At 45.7% G+C, this 25,904-nt stretch overlaps 1 protein-coding gene across 1 annotated transcript in view; it reads left to right on the forward strand.

Moving 5' to 3' along the window:
- The first annotated feature begins 8,899 nt into the window (after positions 1-8,899).
- Positions 8,900-25,904, forward strand: part of LOC113407032 (biliverdin reductase A-like) — a 44,293-nt gene continuing 27,288 nt past the window's right edge. Inside the window, exon 1 of the mRNA XM_026654116.1 lies at positions 8,900-8,974. The gene's annotated coding sequence lies outside the window, so the exon portion shown is untranslated. The remainder of the gene's footprint in view (positions 8,975-25,904) is intronic.

The raw sequence follows: 25,904 nt of genomic DNA on the forward strand, positions 1-25,904 counted from the left end.
AAGGCAGCTAAATCCGAATTAAAGTCCTAGTGTAGACCAGGCCTAAGTAAATGTCTCCTTTGAAGCAATCTCCTCCTGTGTTTTTGAACTCCCCCTCAGTCAAATTATTGCCACAGCGTGAGAGAACAGACACAGTACATGGTGACTAGATTCCATAACAGTGCATTTATGGTATGGGTTTTATTGGGTTAGTTTTTCATGGCTGAGATATTCAACATATTTTGGGAATTTCTGGACAGAGTTCAGTGTACATAGGAACCCCCAATCTGTTGCAATTAAAAACCCTGTAGTCAGAAGAATTAATTTTGGAAAGTTAACCAATTCTGGGCTTTGTATCTTCCCATATTTCTATTGGGACTTTTAAACTTTTAACCAATCTTTTTAAAAACTGAAACTTGACAAGTGAAGAAAAATTGACAATAGGTGGAAACTGAGATCACATAATATATGTAGCGATACTGGGTTCCTGCTTATTCTCTTTTCCTTCCATCAGCTCCAAAAGCAAGGAGATGTATAGGTTATGTAGCCTAATCTATTGATCTCGCAGGGTTAGATATACATTATAATACAGTGGTTTCTGAGGGGTCAGCCCCTAGGTCAGCTACAGTAGAGAGGTGGGCTTCATGCCTTCCCATAAGAAATAACTTAGGCACCTAAACCATCTGACTCCAGGAAAGGGATTCCTGGCTGTGAATCTCAGGCAAAAGGAGGCAGCCTGGTCTTAGGTGCCTAGCTCTGTGAGAGGGGCGGGGCTTAGGGCACAGAGCACACCCTTCTCATTGGCATTTCCCACTGGCTAGCTTGGGCAGCTCCTTGTCTAGGGGGCTTAGGGTGACCAGATGTCCCGATTTTATAGGGACAGTCCTGATTTTGGGGTCTTTTTCTTGTATAGGCTCCTATTACCCCCCACCCCCATCCCGATTTTTCACATTTGCTGTCTGGTCACCCTAAGGGTGCTGGCTTTTGTGGATCTCATTTTAAGGTGCCTATCTCTCCCCATCCATTGTAGAGGGTGCCTAGGCACCTAACTTAGGCTTTGTGGATGACAACATTGTTCCTGTGATTTTCTAGATAGGCATTGCGACACTGAGTGTCACAACACTTAAGTGGATCTGGGCTGTGGGGAACTGCATGTCTCTATGAGCAAATAAAGACTTCCAGACAGGATTTAATCTCTGCTAAACAAGACAAGGGAGACAAAGACAAACGCACAGCTTGAGTTCCAGTTATGGCTTTAATAACCGCCTCCTGTTTAACCAAACTGTGATTCCATATATCATGACAACTACCAGCCTCTGGATGTCCAATTCTAAGGTCCATCAAGGAGCCCTCATTAATATCTGCTGTCATGGTTGCACATAAAAGGAGATACCATTTTTAAGTAGCCAAATCCCAAAAACATAGGGCTTCATAGATTAAAATGAATATATTGAACTACATCTGGAAATCAACTGGAAACCAACAGAGGAGGTGCTTATAGGCCCTTAAATAAGTGGCTAGCTATATTTTTTACTAGTGGCTGGTTCTGGCCTTTATGCAAAATAGTTACAGTAAAATATATTACACTCACATATAGAAAAAGTAACTGAGTACGTACAACAATCCTTTATTTCAAAGAAAGCATTTTAAACTTATGTCCAATTCAGTTCAGACAAGTATTTTAAAAGTATCAGAACTTCCTAAGCCTAAACAGATCTCAAAAACTCCTGAGAACAGGCATTTCCATGGTATTTTGTTACTTTTCCTGGCCAGAATCCCCAAATGCAGAAACATGCAAAATGGGAACGTCACAGAGATAGGAGGAGATAGAACCACCACCCCACCTGTGAAACAATTAGCTTGGCTCCTTAAGTTGTGAGAAGCACCAAGGAAGGAGACAGACTCTCAGGGGGGAAGATCTGGCCCCATCTTGAGAAAGGGATGTTCAGGATTTCATATATTGGACCCCAAAAGGGAATGTTTTGAATATCTAGACTGTGTGGGCTTTTTAAGGGGCCCTGAGCAGAAACGGAAAGTGAGGCAGGGTGCTGCAGAGTAACCCCAGGCCACAAGGGGGCACTTAGGAACTAATGACCCGGTTATAAAGGGAAACTTCTTTTTAACAAAAGATCTCCAAACTTTTTCAAATCTCCAAAAAGACCATTACATTTCAAATGACGGTTCAGATACAATATTAGGTGCTGATCTCGCACACATTTATACACCTACAGTACTTAACTTTACAACTATGAATGCTTGAAGTCAATAAGACTGTTTACAATAGTCAAGTTAAGCAGGTGCAAAAATGTCTGTAGGAATGGGGCCTTATTTATCTCTACCCTTTGCCCATCCATATTTTGAATCCAAATTTATCTTCATCTGTTTCACCACTGTAATTATGAAGCAACTTACAGTTTGTATAACTGATCAGAATTTAGACTGTGGTGTTCTAGTTACTGCAGAGGAGGACTGTGAAATCATGAATCTGAGGTTGCAATAAGCTTTATTTTTCTGAAGTAAGATGACTACTACTCCAGACATTTCCAAGCATCCTCCCTTGCTACTACTTATTGCATCATGCAGTTTTAGATCTTTGTCACATAATTGCCACTGGGCTGTTTACTAAGTGATTCAAGTATTTTTAAACCCTTCTTACAGAGCCACTTTCTTTCCTCATATAGCTGGTTGCCAAATTCTTGTTATATATTTCAGTTGTAACTTCTGTTTCTGGTGTGGTGTTCTATTTAGTTTAATGGTACCTGTGTTTGACAGCTTGTTGACATCTCTAGGACATGATGACAAGTCTTCTCCATTGAGAGGCCTCTAATAGCTGTAATCTAAACTGCAGGCCCTGCAAGGATTGCAGGTGTCAATCAAATCCTAATCACTTCAATAGTGATCACAGCTTTTTACAATACTACTCTGTTGTTGCAGACAGAAGGTATCACGGAATGAAAGGGTCACTAGTTACTGCCAGAGAGTTGATTAACACACCTGAAGCTTGCAAGGACTTGCAACACCCACAGGGCTTGAGGAAAAAGGAAAGGGAACAATGAGTGGGAGGAGAAGAAAAAGAAAGCCAGGAGAACAAGAAAAATGACTAACTGATGAGATAGAAAACAATGAAAAATGCATGAGGGCTAGAAAGAGCTGGCGATAATCCGTTGTATTGGAAACTCTTCGGCCTGGTCTACACTACGGGGGTAGGTCAAATTTAGCTGCGTTAGGTCGATTTAAAAATGAATGCGTCCACACAACCAACCTGTCGACCTATAGAGCTCCTAAAATCGACTTCTGTACTCCTCCCCGACAAGGGGAGTAGTGCTAAAATCGACCTTGCTGGGTTGAATTTGGGGTAGTGCGGACGCAAATTGATGGTTTTGGCCTCCGGGAGCTATCCCAGAGTGCTCCATTGTGACTGCTCTGGACAGCACTTTGAACTCTGATGCACTAGCCAGGTACACAGGAAAAGCCCCGGGAACTTTTGAATTTCATTTCTTGTTTGGTCAGCGTGGCGAACTCAGCAGCACTCAGCAGCACAGGTGACCATGCAGCCCCCCCAGGGAGGAGGATTTTGTGGATGAGAAAGAGGAGGAGGAGAATGCGCAGCAGGCAAGTGGTGAATCCGTTCTCCCCAGCAGCCAGGACCTTTTCATCACCCTGGAGCCAATACCCTCCCAAGGCGAGATCCCCGACCCTGAAGCCGGAGAAGGCACCTTTGGTGAGTGCACATTTGTAACTACAGTACAGGGTTTAAAAACAATAGTGTTTGCTTTGCCCTGAAGAATTGGGATGCATTCACGGCCAGTACAGCTACTGGAAAAGTCTTTTCACATGTCTGGGGATGGAGCGGGAATCCTCCAGGGACATCTCCATGAAGCTCTCCTGGAGGTACTCCCAAAGCCTTTGCAGAAGGTTTCTGGGGAGGGCTGCCTTATTTCATCCTCCACGGTAGGACACTTTACCACGCCAAGCCAGTAGCAAGTAGTCTGGAATCACTGCAGCACAAAGCATGGCAACGAATGGTCCTGGGTTTTGGTCGCATTCAAGCAACATTCGGTCTATATCTTTCTGTGTTAGCCTCAACAGAGTGACCATTCATGGTCACCTGGTTGAAATAGGGGAATTTTTGTAAGAGAACAGTAAAAGGACCCTGTTCATGCTGGGCTGTTTACGCTTGGCTAAAAGGGATCATCCCAGAGAATAGCCACGCGGCGGGGGGAAGGGGTGAAGGGATCATCCCAGAGAATAGCCACGCAGCGGGGGGAGGGGAGAAGGGATAATCCCAGAGAATAGCCACGCGGGGGGTTGGGGGTAGGTGTGTGCTGCACATCCACCCGAAAACCGCAGCCTCTCCTTTTAAATGTGAAACCCAACCCATTGCTTGCTCTGGGAAAGGAGGGCACTGCAGTTTGAAAACATTCCCACATGTTATGAAGGCGTAAGAAGCCAACCCCGCGTACCAAAAGGCTTACCATGCCTGCCTGGAAAGCGAATTCTGTTGCCCAGCCATGTGTGATGTGTCACCATACCAGCAGGCGCTCAATATAAAAGGCAAAATACGACCTTGTACCTAAAGCACATGTGCTGTCTGCTGTGAATTGCTTGATTCACTGTGAAAGAGTCTCCCTTTTGTTCTCAGAAATGTATCATCTTAAATTTTACTCTCCCTTTTTATCTTCCCCCAGATGCAAATGTTTCCACGCTCCCCTATCATCTCCGTCCCTGAGGTTATCGCAGATTAGAAGGCGAAAAAAACACACTCGCGATGACATGTTTTCCGAGCTCATGCAGTCCTCCCGCACTGATAGGGCACAGCTTAATGCATGGAGGCATTCAGTGGCAGAGGCCAGGAAAGAATTAAGTGAGCACGAAGAGCGGAGGCAGGACGCGACGCTGAGGCTAATGGGGGAGCAAACGGACATGATGAAGTGTCTGTTGGAGCTGCAGGAAAGCCAACAAGAGCACAGACCCCCACTGCATCCACTGTATAACCGCGTGCCCTCCTCCCCAAGTTCCATATCCGCCTCACCCAGATGACCAAGAACGTAGGGAGGGAGGCTTTGGGCACCCAGCCACTCCACTCCAGAGGATGGCCCAAGCAACAAAAGGCTATCATTCAAACAGTTTGATTTTTAGTGTGGCTACAATAAACAATGTGCCCTTGTCCTTCCCTCCTCCCCCACCCCACCCGGGCTACATTGTCCGTTATCTCATTTTTTTTTAATTAATAAAGAAAGAATGCATGGTTTCAAAACAATAGTTACTTTATTTCGAAGGGGGGAGGGTGGTTGGCTTACAGGGAATTAAAATCAACAAAGGGGGCGGGTTTGCATCAAGGAGAAAAACACACAACTGTCACAGCGAAGCCTGGCCAGTCATGAAACTGGTTTTCAAAGCCCCTCTGATGCGCAGCACGCCTTGCTGTGCTCTTCTAATCGCCCTGGTGTCTGGCTGCTCAAAATCGGACACCAGGTGATTTGCCTCAACCTCCCACCCCACCATAAATGTCTCCCCCTTACTCTCACAGATATGGAGCACACAGCAAGCAGCAATAACAATGGGAATGTTGTTTGCGCTGAGGTCTAACCTACTCAGCAAGCAGCGCCAGCAAGCTTTTAAACGTCCAAAGGCACATTCTACCACCATTCTGCACTTGCTCAGACTATAGTTGAACTGCTCCTTACTACTGTCCAGGCTGCCTGTGTATGGCTTCATGATCCATGGGAGCAAGGGGTAGGCTGGGTCCCCAAGGATAACTATGGGCATTTCAACATCCCCAACGGTAATTTTCTGGTCTGGGAAGTAAGTCCCTTCTTGCAGCTGCTCGAACAGCCCGGAGTTCCTAAATATGTGAGCGTCATGCACCTTTCCTGGCCACCCCACATTGATGTCTGTGAAACATCCCTTGTGATCCACCAGTGCTTGCAGCACCATTGAGAAGTACCCCTTACGGTTCACGTACTGGTTGGCAAGGTGGTCCGGTGCCAAGATGGGGATATGCATTCCGTCTATCGCCCCACCACATTTAGGGAACCCCATTGCAGCAAAGCCATCCAGTATGACCTGCACATTTCCCAGAGTCACTACCCTTGATAACAGAACGTCAATGATTGCATTGGCTACTTGGATCACAGCAGCCCCCATAGTAGACTTGCCCACTCCAAATTGATTCCCGACTGACCGGTAGCAGTCAGGCGTTGCAAGCTTCCACAGAGCTATCACCACTCGCTTCTCAACTGTCAGGGCAGCTCTCATCTTGGTATTCCTGTGCTTCAGGCTTGGGGAAAGCAACTCACAGAGTTCCAGGAAAGTGGCCTTATGCATGCGAAAGTTTCGCAGCCACTGTGAATCATCCCATACCCGCAACACTATGCGGTCCCACCAGTCTGTGCTTGTTTGCCTGGCCCAGAATCGGCGTTCCACTGTATCAACCAGCCCCACTGCCGCCATGATGTCTCAATTGCTTTCAGGAACATCTGCGTCCATGTCCTCATCAAAATCCACCTCGTGCTGGCGTCTCTTAGCCCGGTTCTGCATATACTCCAGGATAATGCATGAGGTGTTTACAATGCTCACAACAGCAGTGGTGACAGTGAGCTGAGCAGGCTCCATGCTTGCCATGGTATGGCGTCTGCATGGGTCACCCAGGAAAAAAGGCGTGAAAGGATTGTCTGTCATTGCTTTCACGGAAGGAGGGGCGACTGACGACATGTACCCAAAACCACCCGCAACAATGTTTTTTGCCCCATGAGGCATTGGGAGCTTAACCCAGAATTCCAAGAGACTGCAGGAACTGTGGGATAGCTACCCACAGTGCACCTCTCTGTAAGTCGATGCTAGCCACGGTAGTGAGGACACACTCCGCCGACTTAATGCGCTTAGTGGGGACATACGCAATTGACTGTATAAAATCAATTTCTAAAAATCAACTTCTATAAAAACAACCTAATTTCGTAGTGTAGACATACCCTTCCTCTGCTCAGTCACAGACAATGGGTGAGAGCCTAAGGCTCTTGAGCTTGTCTCTGCACAAAGTGGCACTGCTTTAACTATATTGGTAGAGTTAGTTATACAATCCACCTAGTTTGGACACCGTTATACTGGTATAAAAGGTGCTCATATAAGCATGGCTTATTTTGGTATAGAAATGGGAATAAGTTATACTGGCATAGGGCACCTACATACTGATATAATTGCACCAACACTAGGAGTTGTATTGTTTTAACCATTTCAAGAAAAAAAAATTACACCCTAACCAGCATATCACTACAAAAACTGTTTAGACCAGACCCCCTTCATACAAAGGGAGTTTTGCCTGAGTTAAGTGGTTTAGAAAGCATGGCTCCAGAAGAGCACATTTAAAGCTTAGCTGGCAGAAGAGATAAGGGAGGCCCAAACTACTCTCTGGTAAGAAAAGATAAAAAAGGAGAAGTAGAAAAGAAGGCAAGCTTATCATGCTCCTTTGAGCATTAAAATGGTCCCTGATCCCTCCTGCATGATTTCAAAACACAGTCCTTCAGGAAACTAAAGTTGCAAACATATTTCTGAGCCCCGTGGAGGAACTCAAAGTACATTACTTCTACTGCTTCCACTGACTTATGTGAAGTTACTCCAGAGTTACTGGACACTGGGGTTAACAAGAACAGAATTTGGCCCTTAGCTAAAAGTCTGTAGTCATGGTTCAGATCCTCAAAGGTATTTAGGCACCTAAATCCCATCGATTTCAGTGTTGGATGCCTAAATACTTTGAGGATCTGGGCCTAAGGACCCATGTAGTGCTGTAAATATTAATACAAAACACAACAACCATTCAAAAGAAGCAGAGAATAGAATGTTGAACTCAGAAAGTTCCATGGCATTTAGAATCCAACGATTGGTGTTTGGCATTTGGGGCTTTTATAGCCATCTGCCTGGATCCTCAGTGCACAGTGGGTGGGTTATGAGCCCGGGTGAAAGCAGCACCTGGGCATTAGCCTACAGCCCCAGGCCAGCGGGGCTTGAAAGCACCATTAAACTCAGGTGAGAGGCTTTAATTGTGTGTAGGCAGGATGGGGGTTGGGGGCAACACCTAAGTTAACTCAGCAGAGAAGAAATGAGAGACTGGTTAGCAAGGGGAGGGTGACAGTAGGAATGTGAGGGACAGCTGATGGTGGATGAGAATCAGTTTCCGTAGAAAAGGAAAGAAAAGAGAAGTAAAGTCTTCCCTCCCCCATCTAGTTATAATGAGAGGTTGAGTCCCACCTCTCCCATGTCTGTCCTAGGAGCAGGTTTCCGTGGAACATGCCAGCCTGAGCCAGGCACAGCTGGGCTGAACTGGGTTTGCAGTTTCATAGGCTGTGACATCCCAGCAATAGCACTGCTGGCTTTGCTCAGGTGCCCGTGGACTGGCACCACTGTCTGGGGTGGGCAAGCACAGGTTCTGCAGATGCAGCCTGAGTAAGGCATTGCAGAACTGGGCTTGCACAGGCTACTGTAGAGTGTGCCCGCAGCCAGCCTGGATCAGGCATTGCAGGGCTCAGCTGGGTTTGCACAGGTTCCTGTAGAAGGCACCACCTGCCCACACATTTCAGGGCAGGGTTGAGTTTGCTCAGTCGACCGGGAGGATGTTCCAGCCTAGGCTGGACAGGGCTTGCTCATACTCCCATTTCCTTCGGCCCCATTAGCTACACCCCCCACGTGCTTTCCCCTTGCACACCGTGTCTCCTCTGCAACTTAAAGGAGTCCCAGTGCGCAGCGCTTTCCAGCAGCCCCTGCTGAAGTGATTCCGCTTGTCCCCATTCCGGACCGATTTCTCCCTCGCTGGCCCCTAGCCAATATGTCACCCTCTCGCTTCACCCTTTCAGCCCGCCCTTGCTTCTATCAGACGCCTGTGAAGGGGGCGGTGCCTCGCTGGCAGTAGGAGTTGTGTAAGGGGAGAGTGAGAGCAGCACATTGATACGCTGGAGCTGGAGAGTTGGTTGTGTAAGCAGGATCTGCAGGGAACTACAGAGGGGTAAGCAAAGATCTCGTCCCTCCTCGGTTAACTAAAGAGAGTGGCAGCGTTAATTCAGCCCCGTTCACATCATTAGGATGCTGGGGGTTGTTGCTGGTTGATTATGCCGTTCCTCCACCCTCCCCAAAATTGTTTGCCATTGCCACCATATAGTGTTCCATGTTTGGGTTTTTGGATGGGAGGATAAGAGGCTATTCGAGTAGCTCATGCTGCTTATTTTATCCCAGCCACCAAAACATGAGCACTTAGCAATTCAAAGGGCTAAAACCAGAGCTCTGAACTTTGTGATCCTCATGCACACCGCAACAATGAAACCAAAAAACACAGGCTAATTTTAAAAAAGGGTAGAGAGTAAGCTTGGTTGGAAAAACTGAGATCCAGTGCCCTCTGGAAATGGAAAGGAATATTATCTTTAATCGTAGTTAATAGTTTAAAAGAGTGCATCATACAGAAGGAGTGGAGTTTGGTTTAGGAGTTAGAATAGGATGTGCTGAGTCAAGTTTCCTGGATTCTATTCCTCTTAGTAGCATCTGATCTTGGCCACAGAGTTGCTAAGCTCCCAGAAATCCCTTGAAGTCAGAGGCAACTGCAGGTGCTTAGCATATGTAAAAATCAGACAAATTAACCTTACTGCCTCTCTACTTACTCATATGTAAAATGGGGATAATAATACTACCCTGTCTAAGTCTTGTGAGGCTTAACTTATTTTGTGAAGCACTGGGAGATCGTCAGATGAAAAGCTGCCTGGCTGTGTGAAGTGTGGTTCTGTTATTACATTCTCAAACTTAAGTAGAATGTAGAAAGAATATACACAGGCATTTTTATATTGATTTACACTTTGGTTGATGCTTTCACTCAAGAATCTCAAAGTATGCCACAAAACATTAATAAATGAAGGTTTACAACATGTCTGTGAAGGCAGCTGCCCAATTTACACAGGAACAAAGTGAGGCGCAGAGACATTAAATACCATGCTTGACATCACACGGGAAGTCTTTGATAGAGTCAGTAACAGAATACAGACCTAGTTCTCAGTCTTACGCTTTAGTCACAAGATCTTCCTCCCCTTTTTTAAAAAATACATTAAATGGCTAAAATTCAAAGACTTCATAAAAATCAGATTTAAATAACTCAATTTAGTTAGCAAAAAATGTACCATTTTGCTTCTACTTTATATTTAAATTGAGAGAGGTGGTACATCCCCTCACAGTGTGTGCTTTCACCACCACCAACATCCATCCCAGGTTACAGTGTAAGGCCATGCCCCTTCAAATGCTTACACACGAGTAGCGAGTCCCATTGACTTCAATGAGATTACTTGCATGCACAGTTTTGCAGGACTGAGGCCTACATAATTTTTTTTCTGGACTACCTTTGGAAGAGATAAAGGAAAAGTCTTTATTTTCTCTGGTTACACAGGTTCTGTAGGTGTTATATTCAGAACTTTGATTTTGGGTTGTTGCCTCTTTAGAGGCAGGAAACATGGAGACTGAGAGCCTTTGTGAAATATCCCAAGGGCCAAACTAGATAACTGCGCTTTACCTTAGCAGCTGTCCAAAACTAGATAGCTAATTAGTATTAACTAGAGCCAATAGCTTATTGAACAGATTGTCAACAGGTAAGAAAGGCAGAAGACAGCACTATAATATGAAACTTGCAGTACTACTGCACTAGCTCACCTCATTTAGTGCCAGATTAATATCCTGATGCCAGGAGAGCCAGTGGGTGTTGCAGGTGCCCTGTCCTGCTTCTATGTTATAGATGCTAACACTGAACAGCACAAATGCCAAGATCAATATATATGGGTTTGCATATCTTTTTGGTGTGCTCAGATAAATATGGTGGAAAAAGGAAATAAATTGACTCTTTATTTCACACATCAGGAATACAGAGTTATAACCCACACAAAGTAAAAAGCAACAGATAACACATTATAAAATTGTAGCCAGAGAACTAACCAACAGAATTAAAAAATCAAAGTTACTAAAAATGTTATACAACACGGACTATGTCTAGGGCCCTACCAAGTTCACGGTCCATTTTGGTCAATTTCACAGACCTAGGATTTTAAAAATAATAAATGTCATTATTTCAGTTATTTAAATCTGAAATTTCATGGTGGTGTAATTGTAAGGGTCCTGACCCAAAAAGGAGTGGGGGGGGGGGGTCACAGGGTTATTGTAGTGGGGCTTGCGGTACTGCTACCCCTTACTTCTGCACTGCCTCTGGCAATGGCGCTGCCATCAGAGCTGGGCAGCTGGAGAGCGGTGGCTGCTGGCCGAGATCCCAGCTCTGAAGGCAGCGCCGTCACCAGCAGCAGCGCCGAAGTAAGGATGGCATGGTATGGTATTGCCACCCTTACTTCTGTGCTGCTGCTGCCAGGGTTCTGCCTTCAGAGCTGGGTGCCCGGCCAACAGGAGCCGCTCTCTAGCCACCCAGCTCTGAAGGCAGAAGTAAGAGTGGCAATACCGCGACCCTCCTAAAATAACTTTGCAACCGCCCCCTGCAACTCCTTTTTGTATCAGGACCCCCAATTTGAGAAATGCTGGTCTCCCCCATGAAATCTGTGTAGTATAGGGTAAAAGCACACAAAAGACCAGATTTCATGGTTTGTGGCACGTTTTTCATGGCCATGAATTTGGCAGCGCCCAAACTATGTCATTCTTTGACATATGTATAGAGCAGTGGTTCTCAACCCATGGCAGCTTGCAGCCCAATCAGCACACGGCTGTGGCCCATGTGACAGCCTCCAGGCCATACAGATAGTATATATATTGTGTGGATGTGGCCCGCATAACACATGGAGAGCTATATATGTGGCCCACGATGGCAAATAGGTTGAGAACCACTGGTGTAGAGTGCCAACGTGCTAGAGCTTCTCAACATAACAGTTATATGAGGTTGTTGTTGGTTTTTAACATGGGCAGAACAATATATTTTTCCCTAACTACCTTCCTGGAACTGGCTGAAGTATTTTAGCTGAAAACTTCCCTAAAAGACTCCACCTGAGGCAGACACCCAGCACAGAAAGTTTTAGCCCAAGTGATTTAAGTTGTAAGCAACTGCAAACAGGATCTTATAATGTGAAGAGTCAGACAACCTTAACCATAGGCATCACTGCCTATAATATTTATTAATTTACCATTAAAATTACCTTTACTTTGCGACAGGGAAACTTCCTTTCCACTTGAGAGCAAGTCTGTTTGGGAACTTGCCTTGTTCATGTTCACGTGTGATTGGTTTCCAAATTAATTTCTTTTTCCTAGACCAGCCCTAGTAGCTTCTTTAAGAGATGAATCCAGAGAATGTTTGGGATCAACAGGAGGCTTCAGTAGGGAATTGTTTTGGTACATGCTATTCCTAGAGGAGGGGCAGAGCACGTTGCATGGAACCACTAAGAATCTCCTCTTTTCTTTCCTTCTTTCTTTTTCTTACCTTTTCTGCTTATTTTCCTGTTAATTACTACTTTTAAAATTGCATATTGCAGATATGTGTTTTCCACTGTAGCTTAGAAGACCTAAGGCAATTAAAAGCCTATTATTCAGCAGTTAAGGATCAAGCCTTAAATTCCAAGGCATGTGGTCAGGCGTTAAGGCCCTACATTTACAATTTATTTGTAATGGGTTTTGTAGAAAAAATATGAAACTGACCAGTCTGGTCTCATTTTTTCAGTGGAATGAATTTTTTTTTAAAAAGGCAAATACAATGAAGAATAAATTAGATTTTAAAAAATTGTTTTTCTAAGAATACAGGGAAAGGAATTTCTATTTTTAAATATATATCTGTTTTAACCAAATAGTTCAGCCAACCTAAGGCATGTTTAATGTGCCCATGGTAATTAACTATACATTAAGTTCCAAATTAAGGGTTGCACATGTCTGTAAAGAACCCTGTCCTCTACCACTTCTTTGCTCAGTTGGTGTTCTGTCTTTAGATGTTGTTTTCACTTTAAAATAATCTCTTCCTTTCCTCATAGGGGTTTTATTTTTGTTCCTGCTGTTCTCTTCCTCCTCTCTCCCTTGCCCCCCCAAAGCTATAGGGGAGATTATAAGATTGTTAAAGGAAAGAAAACCCAAGAAACCTAGAGTAACAACAGATGAGCTAAAGGTGCGGTGCAGGATATAAGGTGCTTTATGGACAAACATAGGCCCCAGTCCTCCAAGCTGATCCACTGAAGGAGAAGGGGCTCCATGCAGGCATCTGGTGCGTGGATCCTGTTACAGGATCAAAGCCTTAGTACTGCCATTATTCTGGTATTTAAACAATTTTCCACGGACTCCAGTAGGCATAGGCACCGATTCCATGGGTGCTTCATGGATGGAGCACTCATGGGGGGAAAAAAATGGTGGGTGCTTAGCACCCACCAGCAGCCCCCCATCAGCTCCTCTCCAGTGGCCCCGCCGATCAGCTCCCCCCGCCCACCGCGATCAGCTGTTCCGTGACGTGCGGGAGGCACTGGGGGGGCGAGGGGGCAGGAAGAGGCAGGGTGGGGATGGGGCCTTTGAAGAAGGGGTGAAGTGGGGGTGGGGCCTGGGGCAGAGTCAGGGAGAGCACCCCCCAGCACATTAAAAAGTCTGTACCTCTGCCAGTAGGACATAGCAATATAGGAATGGGATTGGAGGACTTTTAATTTGGCATTTGGTGGTGGATTTAGAAACCACTCTGGTTTGCTCTTTTACTTTTCATCAAGCTAACTTGTTGACATTTCTCAGAAGTATTCACTTTCCACTTAGCTGAAAGAGTGAACAATATGACTTTATGAATCAGCAGAATTCTTTTTTATGCTCACTCTTAAGGGCACGTCAATATGTAGAGGACAGACTTTTCATACGAAGTAAATCACAGGTTCATAGAAATTAGAGATGGAAAAGGCTAATTAAATCATCACCTCTATGTCCTTATTAATTACTTCTAGAGTGCCGGAAGTATGTAAGGCTCTTTACAGACAAGTATAAAGACAAACTCTCGTCCATGAAGAGCTCAGAATCTAGACAGTGGTGAAGTATACACCAAGCATGGTCCAGGAAAACCATGAAAACCAAGAGCTCCAGAATTCTAATTTGGATGCCCCAGGCACCCAAATTCTAGAAATGCATAGCTGTGGAATAAATACATTTTCCTATTTGAATAGAGAATAAGGTGGTTCTGTGCACTATGCTTTTGTTAAACTGTTATATTTGTTCCCAGGCTCTTTTGACCACTAGCATGTGAATGACATTCATATGATCTTAACACCTGAGCAGACTATGACCCGGTGGGTGGATTATTGCTACTCAGACTAAAAGATTCTGCTTTGGCACTTCAGTGAAGCATAGAAAGGGGCGAATGAGGGGGAAAGATCAGGGGTACAGAATAATGTGGTAACCACAGTATTGTCCACTCTCTTACTCCAGTAGCATAACTCTTTTGATGAGTTTCCATTCAGAGAGAACCAAATTCTGTATGTCTTACTCCCTTGAGTAGTCTCATTGTGCTCAGTGAACCTGTTTGTGTGAGTAAGCCAAGAATGATTTGGCCCATAGCCTATACATTTGTTTATCTACTATGAATAAAGTTTTGGTAGCATTTGGTATAAAGTGTTTTGTACAGGAGTTCAGCCAGATTGTTGAATTCCTGTAGATCAGGTTGTTTGTTTTTTAAATGCCAATATGACTCTCAGGTCAGCCCCATAGGTCTCTAAACATGCCAGTGGTGCCATATTACTTGTATTCTTGGTAAATGCACCAGGAGCTTGAATGCCACAAATAGAGTTACACAACTTAGCTGGTATGGAAGTTTTAACATGGTTGAGGCCATTGACTGTAAGTGCTGTAGGGTTGCATGCATTTGTTTGAGCTGTGTTTTCAATGTTCATATTATTTGCAATCACATTTTCAAAGGTGGCCACAGATTTTGTGTGCCTCAGTTTTTAGGCGCCCAACTCAAGGCACCTTGGGCCTGACTTTCAAAAGTGTTGAGCACCCAAAACTCCAACTGAAGACCTCACGAACACAGCACATCCAAAAATCAGGTCTAAGCTGTCTCATCCAAACATTGAGGTAGCCAATATCTCTGGCCACTGTTGAGAGTTTTGGCCTCCAGGCATTATTCATTTGTGATTTGTAACCTTCTTAAATAGCAGTAAGGAATCAATAATCATGATTGGAAGCATATCTTGCATTTGTTATCCTCCATATTAAAGAAAAACTGCTGTTGCTCTGCTCAGCACAGCATTTTCAAAGGTAAGAAGTATTCCCATCTATGTAATGGTGGCATTGCTAATGAACCCATAACCTTAGCAGCTAAATGCCAATAAATAAGCTTTGTCACCTTGAATAGTCAGTGGAATGTGGTTTGAAAATAGTGTTATTCTGATTGGTGTTCCTGAGCCACTCCTGGTCAACCAGCTTGCTTTAAAATAATAATATCTGCGATAATGTCAGAAGGAAAGCCTAGTAGAAGAAAACATAAAAACATCTGTCTGCTTTCATATTCGTCTGCTATAATCATCCCAACAATAATGTTGGGTTTGGATTGTGTCTGGTCTTCTATCACTTTGCAAGGGGAGAAGAGGAACCACATATCCCTTCTGTTCCATTTATGTCCCTGCTCAGAGGCTGGGGACAATATGGTTCTTTCACTGCCCTGAGCACAAGATTCTGTGAAGCTGCACCTAAAACAGCACTGCCATGGTCTTGCTCCCTCTGCACTGGGCTGAGGACCAGGAGAAGCATGTGCTGCACCTCTTCGAAGGAAGAGTTGTATTCCCTTTGTGCTCCCCAGAGCATACCTGAGTGGAGACAATGGCTGTCAGAACTGTTGCTGGGACAGGGCACCTTAACATTTCCCCCCAGCATGGCCCTTTAACTGTGAAGCACTTTTTAAACTTGAATGGCTTGATCCTGCAAGGTTGTGATCAACTCCTGGCAGCTGCTGAGTCTCCTCCGCTCCCAGTGAAGTCAGTGCAGAGGCTCACCGCATTACAGAAATGGACTTGACATTTCCTTTGCCTGGCCCTTAAATCCCTGCTGCACCAGGCCGCACATTTGTTCAGTCTCTTCCTTTGGGTTTCCATACAGCCTCTGTCACAAAGGCTCTCACTTTTCATCAAAATGGCTGCCACCAACAGGAGGGAAAAGGAGATGGGGGGAAGTGCAGTTTACAAAATACATGTATGTCCTGTCCTCCTGTGTTCTACTGTTTTGTTTTTTTAAATGCTGTTAGGCTTTCCGACAGCTGGACTGAACTAAACAGGTGTAAACCCTTAAATCCTTATGGCTCAACTTGGGGAAACCTGATTGTTCATGAAGTCTGGGGAAAATTTTAGCCTGTATTGTAAGACATGTGCCTGATACAAACAAGGAATGAGGGAGACAGCAAAATAAAGCTGAAGTAGGGGCAGAAATTTCTTTCTTGCTGTTACAGGACGAGCTGTAAAGGACATGGGAAATGCCTCTGAATGAGTCAGTCAGTCAGCTTTAGCAATAGAGCTGCTAACATTTAGCAGACTGCAAAGGTTGTAGTTTGTTTTAGGTAACAGAAGCTTAACTGGCAAAGACATTTGTGTCTTTAAATAATACCTTGCACTTCTATAGTGCCTTCTGACAAAGCATCTCAAAAGGCTTGAGGAACATTTGATTGATTCAAATAAGAGCACTTGGGCCTCTTTCTCTGTTGCTCTTTGTCTTATGTGATCATTTATGCCAATAAAAATGGTGGGGGAGGTAATATCTTTTATTGGACCAACTTCTCTTGGTGAGAGAGACAAGCTTTTGGGCCACACAGAGCTCTTCTTCAGTTTGATAGCGCTTTACATCCACTTCGCACTGAGGTAAATGGCTGCACAAGATGCAGGATGGTAGCAAATCAGTCCCTCCGTCTGAGGCTCTAAGCACCTTTGACCTATTTTAAAAGTTCAATAATTGATTAAGCATCACAACTTCTTCGAGTGCTTGCTCATGTAGGTGTGCGTGTCCATGCGCGCGGTCATTGGAGATTTTTGTCTTAGTGGTATCCGTAGGGCTGACTGTGTCGCCCCCTTGAGCGTCACGCTCATGCACTAGTATATCAGGTGCTGCCAGCCCTACACCCTCTCAGTTCCTTCTTGCCGCCCATGGTGGTCGGTTGGAGCGCCTTTCCTTGCTCGTGGAGGACTTGCAATTTTTCTTATCTTGAACTCTGTGCCTTTAGGCTTTGTACATAGTTATCTTTAGTGTTAAGTATCTGTTTATTGTAGTAGTTAGTGTTAGTAGTTAGGTCCCAGCAGGGACTTTGCCCCTGGTGGGGCATGGCTCAGTCTCTGGGCTTTAATCCCTGAGAATCCTGTAACACACCTATATCTGCTAGTGACCCCCACGGCAGCTGTGTCAAGTGCCTGGGGGAAGTGAACGTTAAAGAGAGGTGCTGGAGTTATAAAAACTTTCGGCCTTGCACGCAAAAGGAGAGAAACATCAGGCTCAGAGCCCTCCTTATGGAGTCCGCCCTCTGCCTGGCATCCGAGCCGTCCCAGCATGAGTCTCCAAGCACCTCCGCATTGGTGCAAAGTGCATCACCGTCACCAGGGGCCCACCCAGCACCGCTCTGTCACTGGTGCCAAAGAAAAGGTCTAAGAAGCATGGCTCCCCGGCGCCGACAAAAAAGGGCCAGTCGGCAGTAAGCAAAGAGCCTGCCCCGAACTGCCTACCTACTCCAGAGCCCCGCAGTCAGACCTCTCTGGTCGGGTCCGGCAGCCCGGTGAAAGGTCCTTCTCTGACTCCTGTGAGAGGGGCTGGACCGACTCCCCTGCCGGCACCAATGCCTTCAAGAGCCCAGGCGTCAAAGGAGCACAGGCCTCCACCTGCGCAACCAGCACTACCAGTGCCACAGGCTTCGGCTGAGGCTCCCCAAGAGGGCAAGCCAGCTGATAAGGCTCTTGAGGGAGCGGTGGAGTGCCGCTGATCCCTTGAGACGATGGTGCACTCTCCACCTCCATACCGCCAGTCACCAGGGCCATCATCGAGATCGGCGTGGACTTACCATCGTTCACCAGCTCTGCGGTCGTGGTGGCCGTTGTGTCGACGCGGCTTACTGAGGGGGAGGCGCCAGTCCCCCTATTACCGATGCTGATCGCCATCCCAAAGTTCGTCGTCCCGGCACCGATCCTGGTCACTGACACTGGGAATGATCTCCTTCACGCTTCCGATCTCCTCGGCACCAGACCCGCTCCCTGCACTGTCGGTACCGGTCCCCTCGGGCGGGGCACTGGTCTCTGGTGTCAGTGGTCTCTAGGCAGACCCAGGACTCAACAGCCCCTCCAGGGTCTCCGGAAGGGGGCTCCTCCGGAACCAAGGGACGGTTCAGCCCGTCACCTCAACCTCAGTGGTGAGATTGGGCATGTGAGCCGGCATTGGTGGCAGCAGGACAGTGGCCTGCTCAGTGGCAATGTTAGAATGCCTGGGAGGTCCCAGTCATGGCGATGCCCTCTTCAGTACATTCGTTGGCCGCCACCACGGAACAGCGGCCGCCCGGGCCTGGTACTGGAGGCACACCCGGTGGCCAAGTCTCAAGAGGCTGTGCCTATCCCCAAGCCATCCTCCCCAGGAGGAGGAGGAGGAGGAACAGCCCCCCCACACCGATAAGTCTTCCTCATCCTCCCCCGATGAGGCAATCGCGGGCCCTTCTAGTGCCAGCCCACCTGATGACTTTAAGGACCACTAGGCCTTACTGGCGGGTGTCTGACAACCTGGGCCTACAAGTGGAGGAGATGGCTGAACAGGAGGACACTCTATTCAACGTCCTGTCAGCCTCAACCTCTATCCGTATCTCACTACCGGTGCATGAAGGGATCCTCGAAATTGCCACAGCCATTTGGCAGACATCCTTCTCCATCCCTCCCACCTGAAAACAGGCCGAGAAAAAGGACTTTGTCCCAGCCAAAAGTTCTGAATATCTTGAATACCCACCCTCCCCCGGCTCGCTGGTGGTTTCCACTGCCAATGAGATGGAGAAGCAGGGGCACTCCAGTTCCACCCCAAGAAATAAGGAGGCCAAGCGGCTGGACTTGTTTGGAAGAAAAATGTCACTGCAAGTCTACAGTTTCGGCTGGGTAACCCCCAGGCCCTCCTGGGCCATTATAACGTCAATTTATGGCACACTCTCCATAAATTTAAGGAGTCCCTCCCACAAGATCAGGCCCAGAAATTCGTCACCCTGGTGCAGGGACCTCAGCGGCCCGCTGCCCCTGCGGATGGCATGGGATGCAGTGGACTTGGCGGCCAGGTTGGTGGTGTCTCTGGTGGTGATGAGGCACAGCTCCTGGCTTCAAACAGCTGGACTCTCCCAGGAGATGCAGACCTCCATTCAGGACCTTCCTTTTGGCGGGAACGGGCTGTTTTCCGGTCAAACGGATGCGTGGCTGCATGGGATGAATGACACCAGAGTCAACCTCCGTTCACTGGGCATCCACATGCCGCAGTCAGCGCGTAAGCCATTGCGGCTGCCTCCCACCGCCAAGGTCGTGGCAACCTCATTTCGGATCTGCCAGGAGAAGGGATAGGGACACTACGTTTGGTCGTCGCCACCCTTCTTCCTCCCACTCACCTGCGCAGCATAGCCAGGCTAAACATTTGTCAGGGCAGAAGCACTTGTATTGATGGCGCGATCAAGAGCGATGCCCCAGCCGATTCCTCAGATCCACTGCTACCTTTCTTCAACCGCCTTTTTCCCTACCGCTCGACCTGGTTGCAGATTACTTCGGACCGTTGGGTCCTGGTCATAATATCTGGGGATTGTACCCTGCAAAGCTGGGGAGGACGAGAGTTATCCTTGTGGCCCCTGTGTCGCCCTGTCAATACTGGTTCAGCATGCTGTTGGACTTGTCGGTAGCTGTCCCTCTTCCACTGCCTCTTCGACCAGATCTGCTGTTGCAGAACCACAGCAACCTGCTGCATCCGAACCTGGCGGTGCTGCACCTGACCGCGTGGCTGTTGCGTGGCTGAACGTGGACGAAAAAGTATGTTTGGCCAGTGTTCAGCAAGTTTTGTTCGGCAGCAGGAAACCCTCGACCGGGCAACCTACCTGGCAAAATGGAAAAGATTCAAATATTGGGCCTCAGAACATTCAGGCCGCGCAGGCTTTGCTGCAGGATATCCTGGACTATTCGCTGCATTTTAAGCTTCAAGGGTTGTCCCTTTCTTTGGTCAAGGTCCACCTGGCTGCCATCTCAATGTTACATCCCCCGGTCCAGGGTAGGTCCCTCTTCGCCCACCCCATAACCGTGGTTCTTGAAAGGGCTGGAGCGCCTATACCTGCACGTCCGGGAACCAGACCCACCCTGGGAACTGAAGTGTCCGCTCAGAGAATCTCGTCCTGGATCACAGCCTGCATCCACTACTGCTGTGAACTGGCTAAGCTTCCCCTGCCAGCAATTGTGACGGCTCACTTGACTAGGGCACAGGCGTCATTGGCAGCCTTCCCGGCACAGGTGCCGATACAAGAGATCTGTTGGGCCACAACCTGGTTGTTCGTCCACATGTTCGCATCACATTATGCGCTGACCCAGTAAGCTTGAGAAGACACTGGCTTTGGCAGAGCACTGCTACAATCTGCGAGATTGTGAACTCTGAGCCCGCCTCCAAGGAGCTTGTGAGTCACCTACAATGGAATCGACATGAGCAAGCACTCGAAGAAGAAAAAATGGTTACCCACCTTTTTGTAACAGTTGTTCTTCTAGATGTGTTGCTCATGTCCATTCCATTACCTGCCCTTCTGTCGGAGTTGTCGGCAAGAAGGAACTGAGAGGGTGTAGGGCAGGGGTGAAAGTAACTTAAGGGACTTACTGGTACACAGGGCTGGGGTCCTGAGCAAGGGAGGGGGCTCAACTGGAAGGGGCGGGGCCTTTAAATTCCCGGGCCCTTTAGATCGCCGCCGGAGCCCCATGGTAGTGGTAGCTGCGGCGGCAGCTGGGAGCCCGGGGGCTCTGGCAGTGATTTAAAGGGCCAGGGGCTCCGGCTGTTGCCGGGAACCCAGGGCCCTTTTAAATTGCCGGCCTGGGGAAGCTGCCCTCTGCCAGTATGGTCAACTGTGTACCAGCTCTTGCCGGTATGCCGTACTGGACCAGACCGGTTTACTTTCACCTCAGGTGTAGGGCCAGCAGCACCTGATATACCAGTACATGAGCACGGCACTCAAGGGGGCAACACAACCAGCCCTATGGATACCGCTAAGGCAAAAATCTTCAATGACTGTGCATGTGGGCATGCGCACACCTACGATGGAATGGACATGAACAACACATCTCGAAGAACAACAGTTACAAAAAGGTAAGTAACCATTTTTTCTTGTACTTCTCCCACTGTGTTAGCTATAGCAGTGGTTCTCAACCAGGGGTACGCAGAGATATTCCAGGGGGTACATCAGTTCATCTAGATATTTGCCTAGTTTTACAACAGGCTACATTAAAAGCACTAGTGAAGTCAGTATAAACTAAAATTTCATACAGTCAGTGACTGATTTATACTGCTCTATATCCTATACACCAAAATGTAAGTACAATATTCATATCCTAATTGATTTGTTTTATAATTATATGGTAAAAATGAGAAAGTAAACAATTTTTCAGTGATAGTGTGCTGTGACACTTTTGTATTTTTATGTCTGATTTTTGTCAGCAAGTACTTTTCAAGTGAGGTGTAAGTTGGGAGTATGTAAGACAAATCAGACTCCTGAAAGGGGTACAGTAGTCTGGAAAAGTTGAGAGCCACTGAGCTATAGTATCTTCATTTTACACATCGAGAAACAGAGCCCCAGGGATTGAGTAATTTGCCTGAGGTCGTACACTAGCTAAGTGGCAGAGCTGAGAATAGCACTTGGAAGACCCGACTCCCAGTCCCCTGCTCAAACCACTAGAAAGTGTGTCCTTGCCACGAAGGGGGTGACCAGTCCTCCAAGGTGCAGTGCGCCCTCTCTGAGATGGTTTCATAGGAGTCAGTGGGAGCTGAAGGTACTTCAGTGCAATCCCCCAGAGGTCTCAGGAAGAATTGCTAGCAAGGGACTTGATCCTGTGAAGTGCAGAGCGACATCTGTGTGGTCCTGTGTGCCTTTGACACCAGGCTTGTGCAGTTAAATCAGTAACAGGAGTCCAGTGTGTTTTCCAGCAGAAACATGCACTGCTGCTGTCCAGCTACAGCAAGGCCCAGTTAATATAAAACATATTTAGTATTGTGTATGACACATGCCCCAAAGTCACATTTTGATTGCTTGTAATTCAGCCTTAATCAAGTGACTTGCTTCCTGAGAAAATAGTGACCTGCCAAGTTTCAAATTCTAAAATGTGGCCATTTTGGAGTTACCTCGCTACATGCAAATGGGAGGAACAAATTTTAAAACTGGGAGAGGCAGAGTATTTTCCACATGTCTCTAATTTAAAAACAGCCCAACTGATTTGGCTGAAATTTTCTTTAAGGAAAAAGGCCACGTGTGAATTTTCAGTCTGAAAGGAATTGTATATTTTAAAGTAACTTACAAGTAACTGGACATAGAAGTTGAGACTGGTTTGCTCTTCTTGAATTTAACTCTATCGACAACTGGGGCTATACTCTGTGGAAGCAGAGAGTTATTCTCCGACAACTCTAATTCTGACATAAATCATATTGCACCCATGAAGATACTTAGTATAAGCATAAAACTGCGAGTCTGAATATTCTGGAAAAACTAAAGGGTAATGTTGAATACATTATTTGTTATAAATGACAGTGAAATGCCTATTTAAGTAAAGATTATACACTGCTATTCTAAATACTAAAAGGATTCAATGTAATTTGATGTTACAAAAGCCCCCAAAGAATTAGTAGTAAAATTGCTTCTGAGAAGCCTATATGCATGCAATTTAGTTAGTTTGGAGCCCTATCCAATTATGCCATGTTTGGGATGATGATAATATGTAGTGTTTTTTCATCAGTAGATCTCAAAGCACTTTAAAACGAGGCGAGTACCTTTGTTCCCATTTTAGAGATGGGGTGATGAACTGAGAGATGAAGTGACTTGCCAAATGTCACCCAGCGGACCAATGGCAGAGTCAAGATTAGAACTCAGGCCTTGAGTCCCAGTCTAGTCCTTCATCCACTAGGCAACACTGCCCCTCTGATTATGATAACTGCTGGATGATCCAGTCTTCATTCTTGTTCTCTCCTCTCTCCTATAAAACACATAGCTATGATTTCAGCTTGGGAATATGTATTTGGAACAGATGAACTGTTAAGGATCAAAATTTCTGCTCCCTCCGTGCAACCTCCCACCTTAGAGGAGGACTGGCACACAGCGGGCAGTACGCAACATCCATAAAGGAGTGCGGCATTGGGTATGCTCCGCCGGAAGCAGTGTGTTTATATCACCTCAGCACATGCCTGTGCCGAAGAGACACAACTGAGCCCTTACATAAACCTTAACTTCGCTTGCTGCTTTTACAGGGATTAGAAAAAGGACAGACATGGTCCCTGTCCTGAAGAGTTTGGAATCTGAATGAAACAAAGAGGATAGGAGCATGAGCAAAGGAAAGTCCATGGGGAATAAAACACCCACCCTCCCCCGCTCCCCCACGCTTCTAAAGGTGATCCCTGCAGGTTTGGAATTGAGGTTCATTGACCGGTAGTTTGGTTGCTGCCCATGCTGTCCTATTCCTGTGGTAGAGGACTTCATTCTGCTGGACTGACAACCTGGCATGTTTCACTAGCATTACATTAACTCCTCTCCCTCCCCAGCCCCCAGAAGTAGGGCTGATAGACCTCTCCAGGAAGTCTGATCTATAAGAATAACTATCTCTAAATGAATTAGGAGGAAAGTAGCTCTTTAACAGTTTTTAAAGCATCCTACACAAAACAATGTGAATGGAAAGCCAGCTCCACAGGGTTAATCAAATGATACTTGGAATAGAGGCATGGACTTTGACTGCAAGTGGGAATACAAGCTGGCAAAAAAAAGATAGAACCAAAATGTGAAGCCCAGCTACTTGTGAATATACACAGAAAGAGAGAACGAGAAAGGATAGGAGAAGAGAAGAGTGGTGAATGGGATCCTTTATGGGGGAGAAGAAATGCTAGGAAATTCTGCTTCCCTGCTGTCTCCATCTAATTCTAAGCAAAGTAAGTGAATATGAATGGAGTGCTTTTAGAAATCATCACTTGTATTAACCAATTACATAATTTGAACCACTGTTGTTCTGCTACATCTGTTATCTATAGAAGCTTGACCGCGTGTGAGAGGACTGAGGTGACATCTTAAGATATCTAAGGCAGGATTCTGTAAAACAGCAATGACCTAGTAGTACCCACATGCAGTGTATATAATCACAGCACAATATTACAATGTCTCATGTGTGTCTCCCATTGCTAGCAAGTCTAATAAGTAAAAATAATTATATACTTATGAAACCTGTTTTGTAGAGGCCAGTATCAGGGCTGGCCTCGTGCCTAGCTGCGATATGCATGACTTAAATAACACAATATAATTTATGTTTGCAGAGTGTGCTTTCAATCCAATATCTCAAATGCTCTGTAGAGCGAGTTTGTCATAAGCTAATGAGAAGAAAGAGATTTTAAATTGAGATTTTAAAAATGGTGCTTCAGGGGGCAAGGCTGGATAAACCACTGAGCATTGATTACCCTTGAATATATATAGGGTATTCAAAAATTTTTTAGCTATTAGCTAAGTAGTCACAGGATTGCAGCACTCAGCCAGTACAACCTCTTTCTTTTTACTGAACTTACAGTCCTCATTTGTCCAGTTACAGGAATGTTGTAGTTAAAAATGGAAAAGACCTTTGAAAAGAGAATGAAGTACGTCACCTTGCAAGGGCAGAGCTATAGATCATCTTTGGCCTACATTTCCTAAGTTGGCTGCCTTTTAATAGCACCAGCAAAATGTATGCACTCAATATTGTGCATGGAAAACACACCCTTGTGCCAGTCAGAGAACATTTGTACATGCAACCAGGTAATTGTGCAAATAAGGGCTTCTTTGGGCATTACAGTTACCTGGTGTTGCATGTAGAAAATGTCCATTTTCACATACAAATGTGAGTCTTGTGCTCACAATGGATGTGCCCACAATTTTTGTGGCTGCAGTTTAATCAAAAATGTGAATCATAAAATGCCAGACCTTAAGCAAAAGTATACTAGACAATTAGTACAGAACAGTCTATCTTATAGTACACGAGAGATCTGTTATTTTAGGGAAGAAAAATAAGTAGCATGAACATATAGCATAAGATATCAGAATTATTTTACCTAGTCTGTCCCAGGATATAGGAGATAGTTATCAGAATATTAACATTGTTTTAAAAAAATCAATAGGAACAGCTAAGAAAGTGGTTCGTGAATTGCAGTATGTTCTCTTTTTAACTTCCTTTTTATTCATGTTCTTAATTTTGGTAGTTGTGGGAATAATTTGAGCCAATGTAGAACTTCTGTTTCACTCTCTACAGGACTAAACTTGATGGATAATTATTATAACTGTTCCTTTTGGTGCAGTTTTGTAGTGTAATAGCATAGGCTGCTGATGAGGATAAGCATGGCAGTCTGCAGGGGAGCATTTAGCTGTACAATGGAATCATTTTTCTTTTTCATCTTTGACACTTTCAAAATAGTGTCAATCTAGCCCCTAAGCGTATGTATTCAAAATTTCATGCTCAAATTCTGGGTGCTCCAAAATTCTGATTTATTCATGCAAATAAGAAAACTAGATTATCTGGCTACTTGATTTGCATACAAAACTGCAGTTTCCTTGTTCAAGTCTAAATGTTTTTAGGATCTCATTCTTTACCCTAGCAAATTCAGAGGTTCCTTTTGAAAACTTGTCCTGTTTATATATAAAATACATACAAAATAGCACCTTCTAAAAATAGCATGTGGGTATAATGTGGAGTGATGTACGGAAAGGAATGTACTTTTTAAGTATCTTTGTAATCAATGTATAAAAT

Source organism: Terrapene carolina, unplaced genomic scaffold (assembly GCF_002925995.2).
Source record: "Terrapene carolina triunguis isolate 2854851 unplaced genomic scaffold, T_m_triunguis-2.0 Scaffold180, whole genome shotgun sequence".
Classification (NCBI taxonomy): domain Eukaryota; kingdom Metazoa; phylum Chordata; order Testudines; family Emydidae; genus Terrapene; species Terrapene triunguis.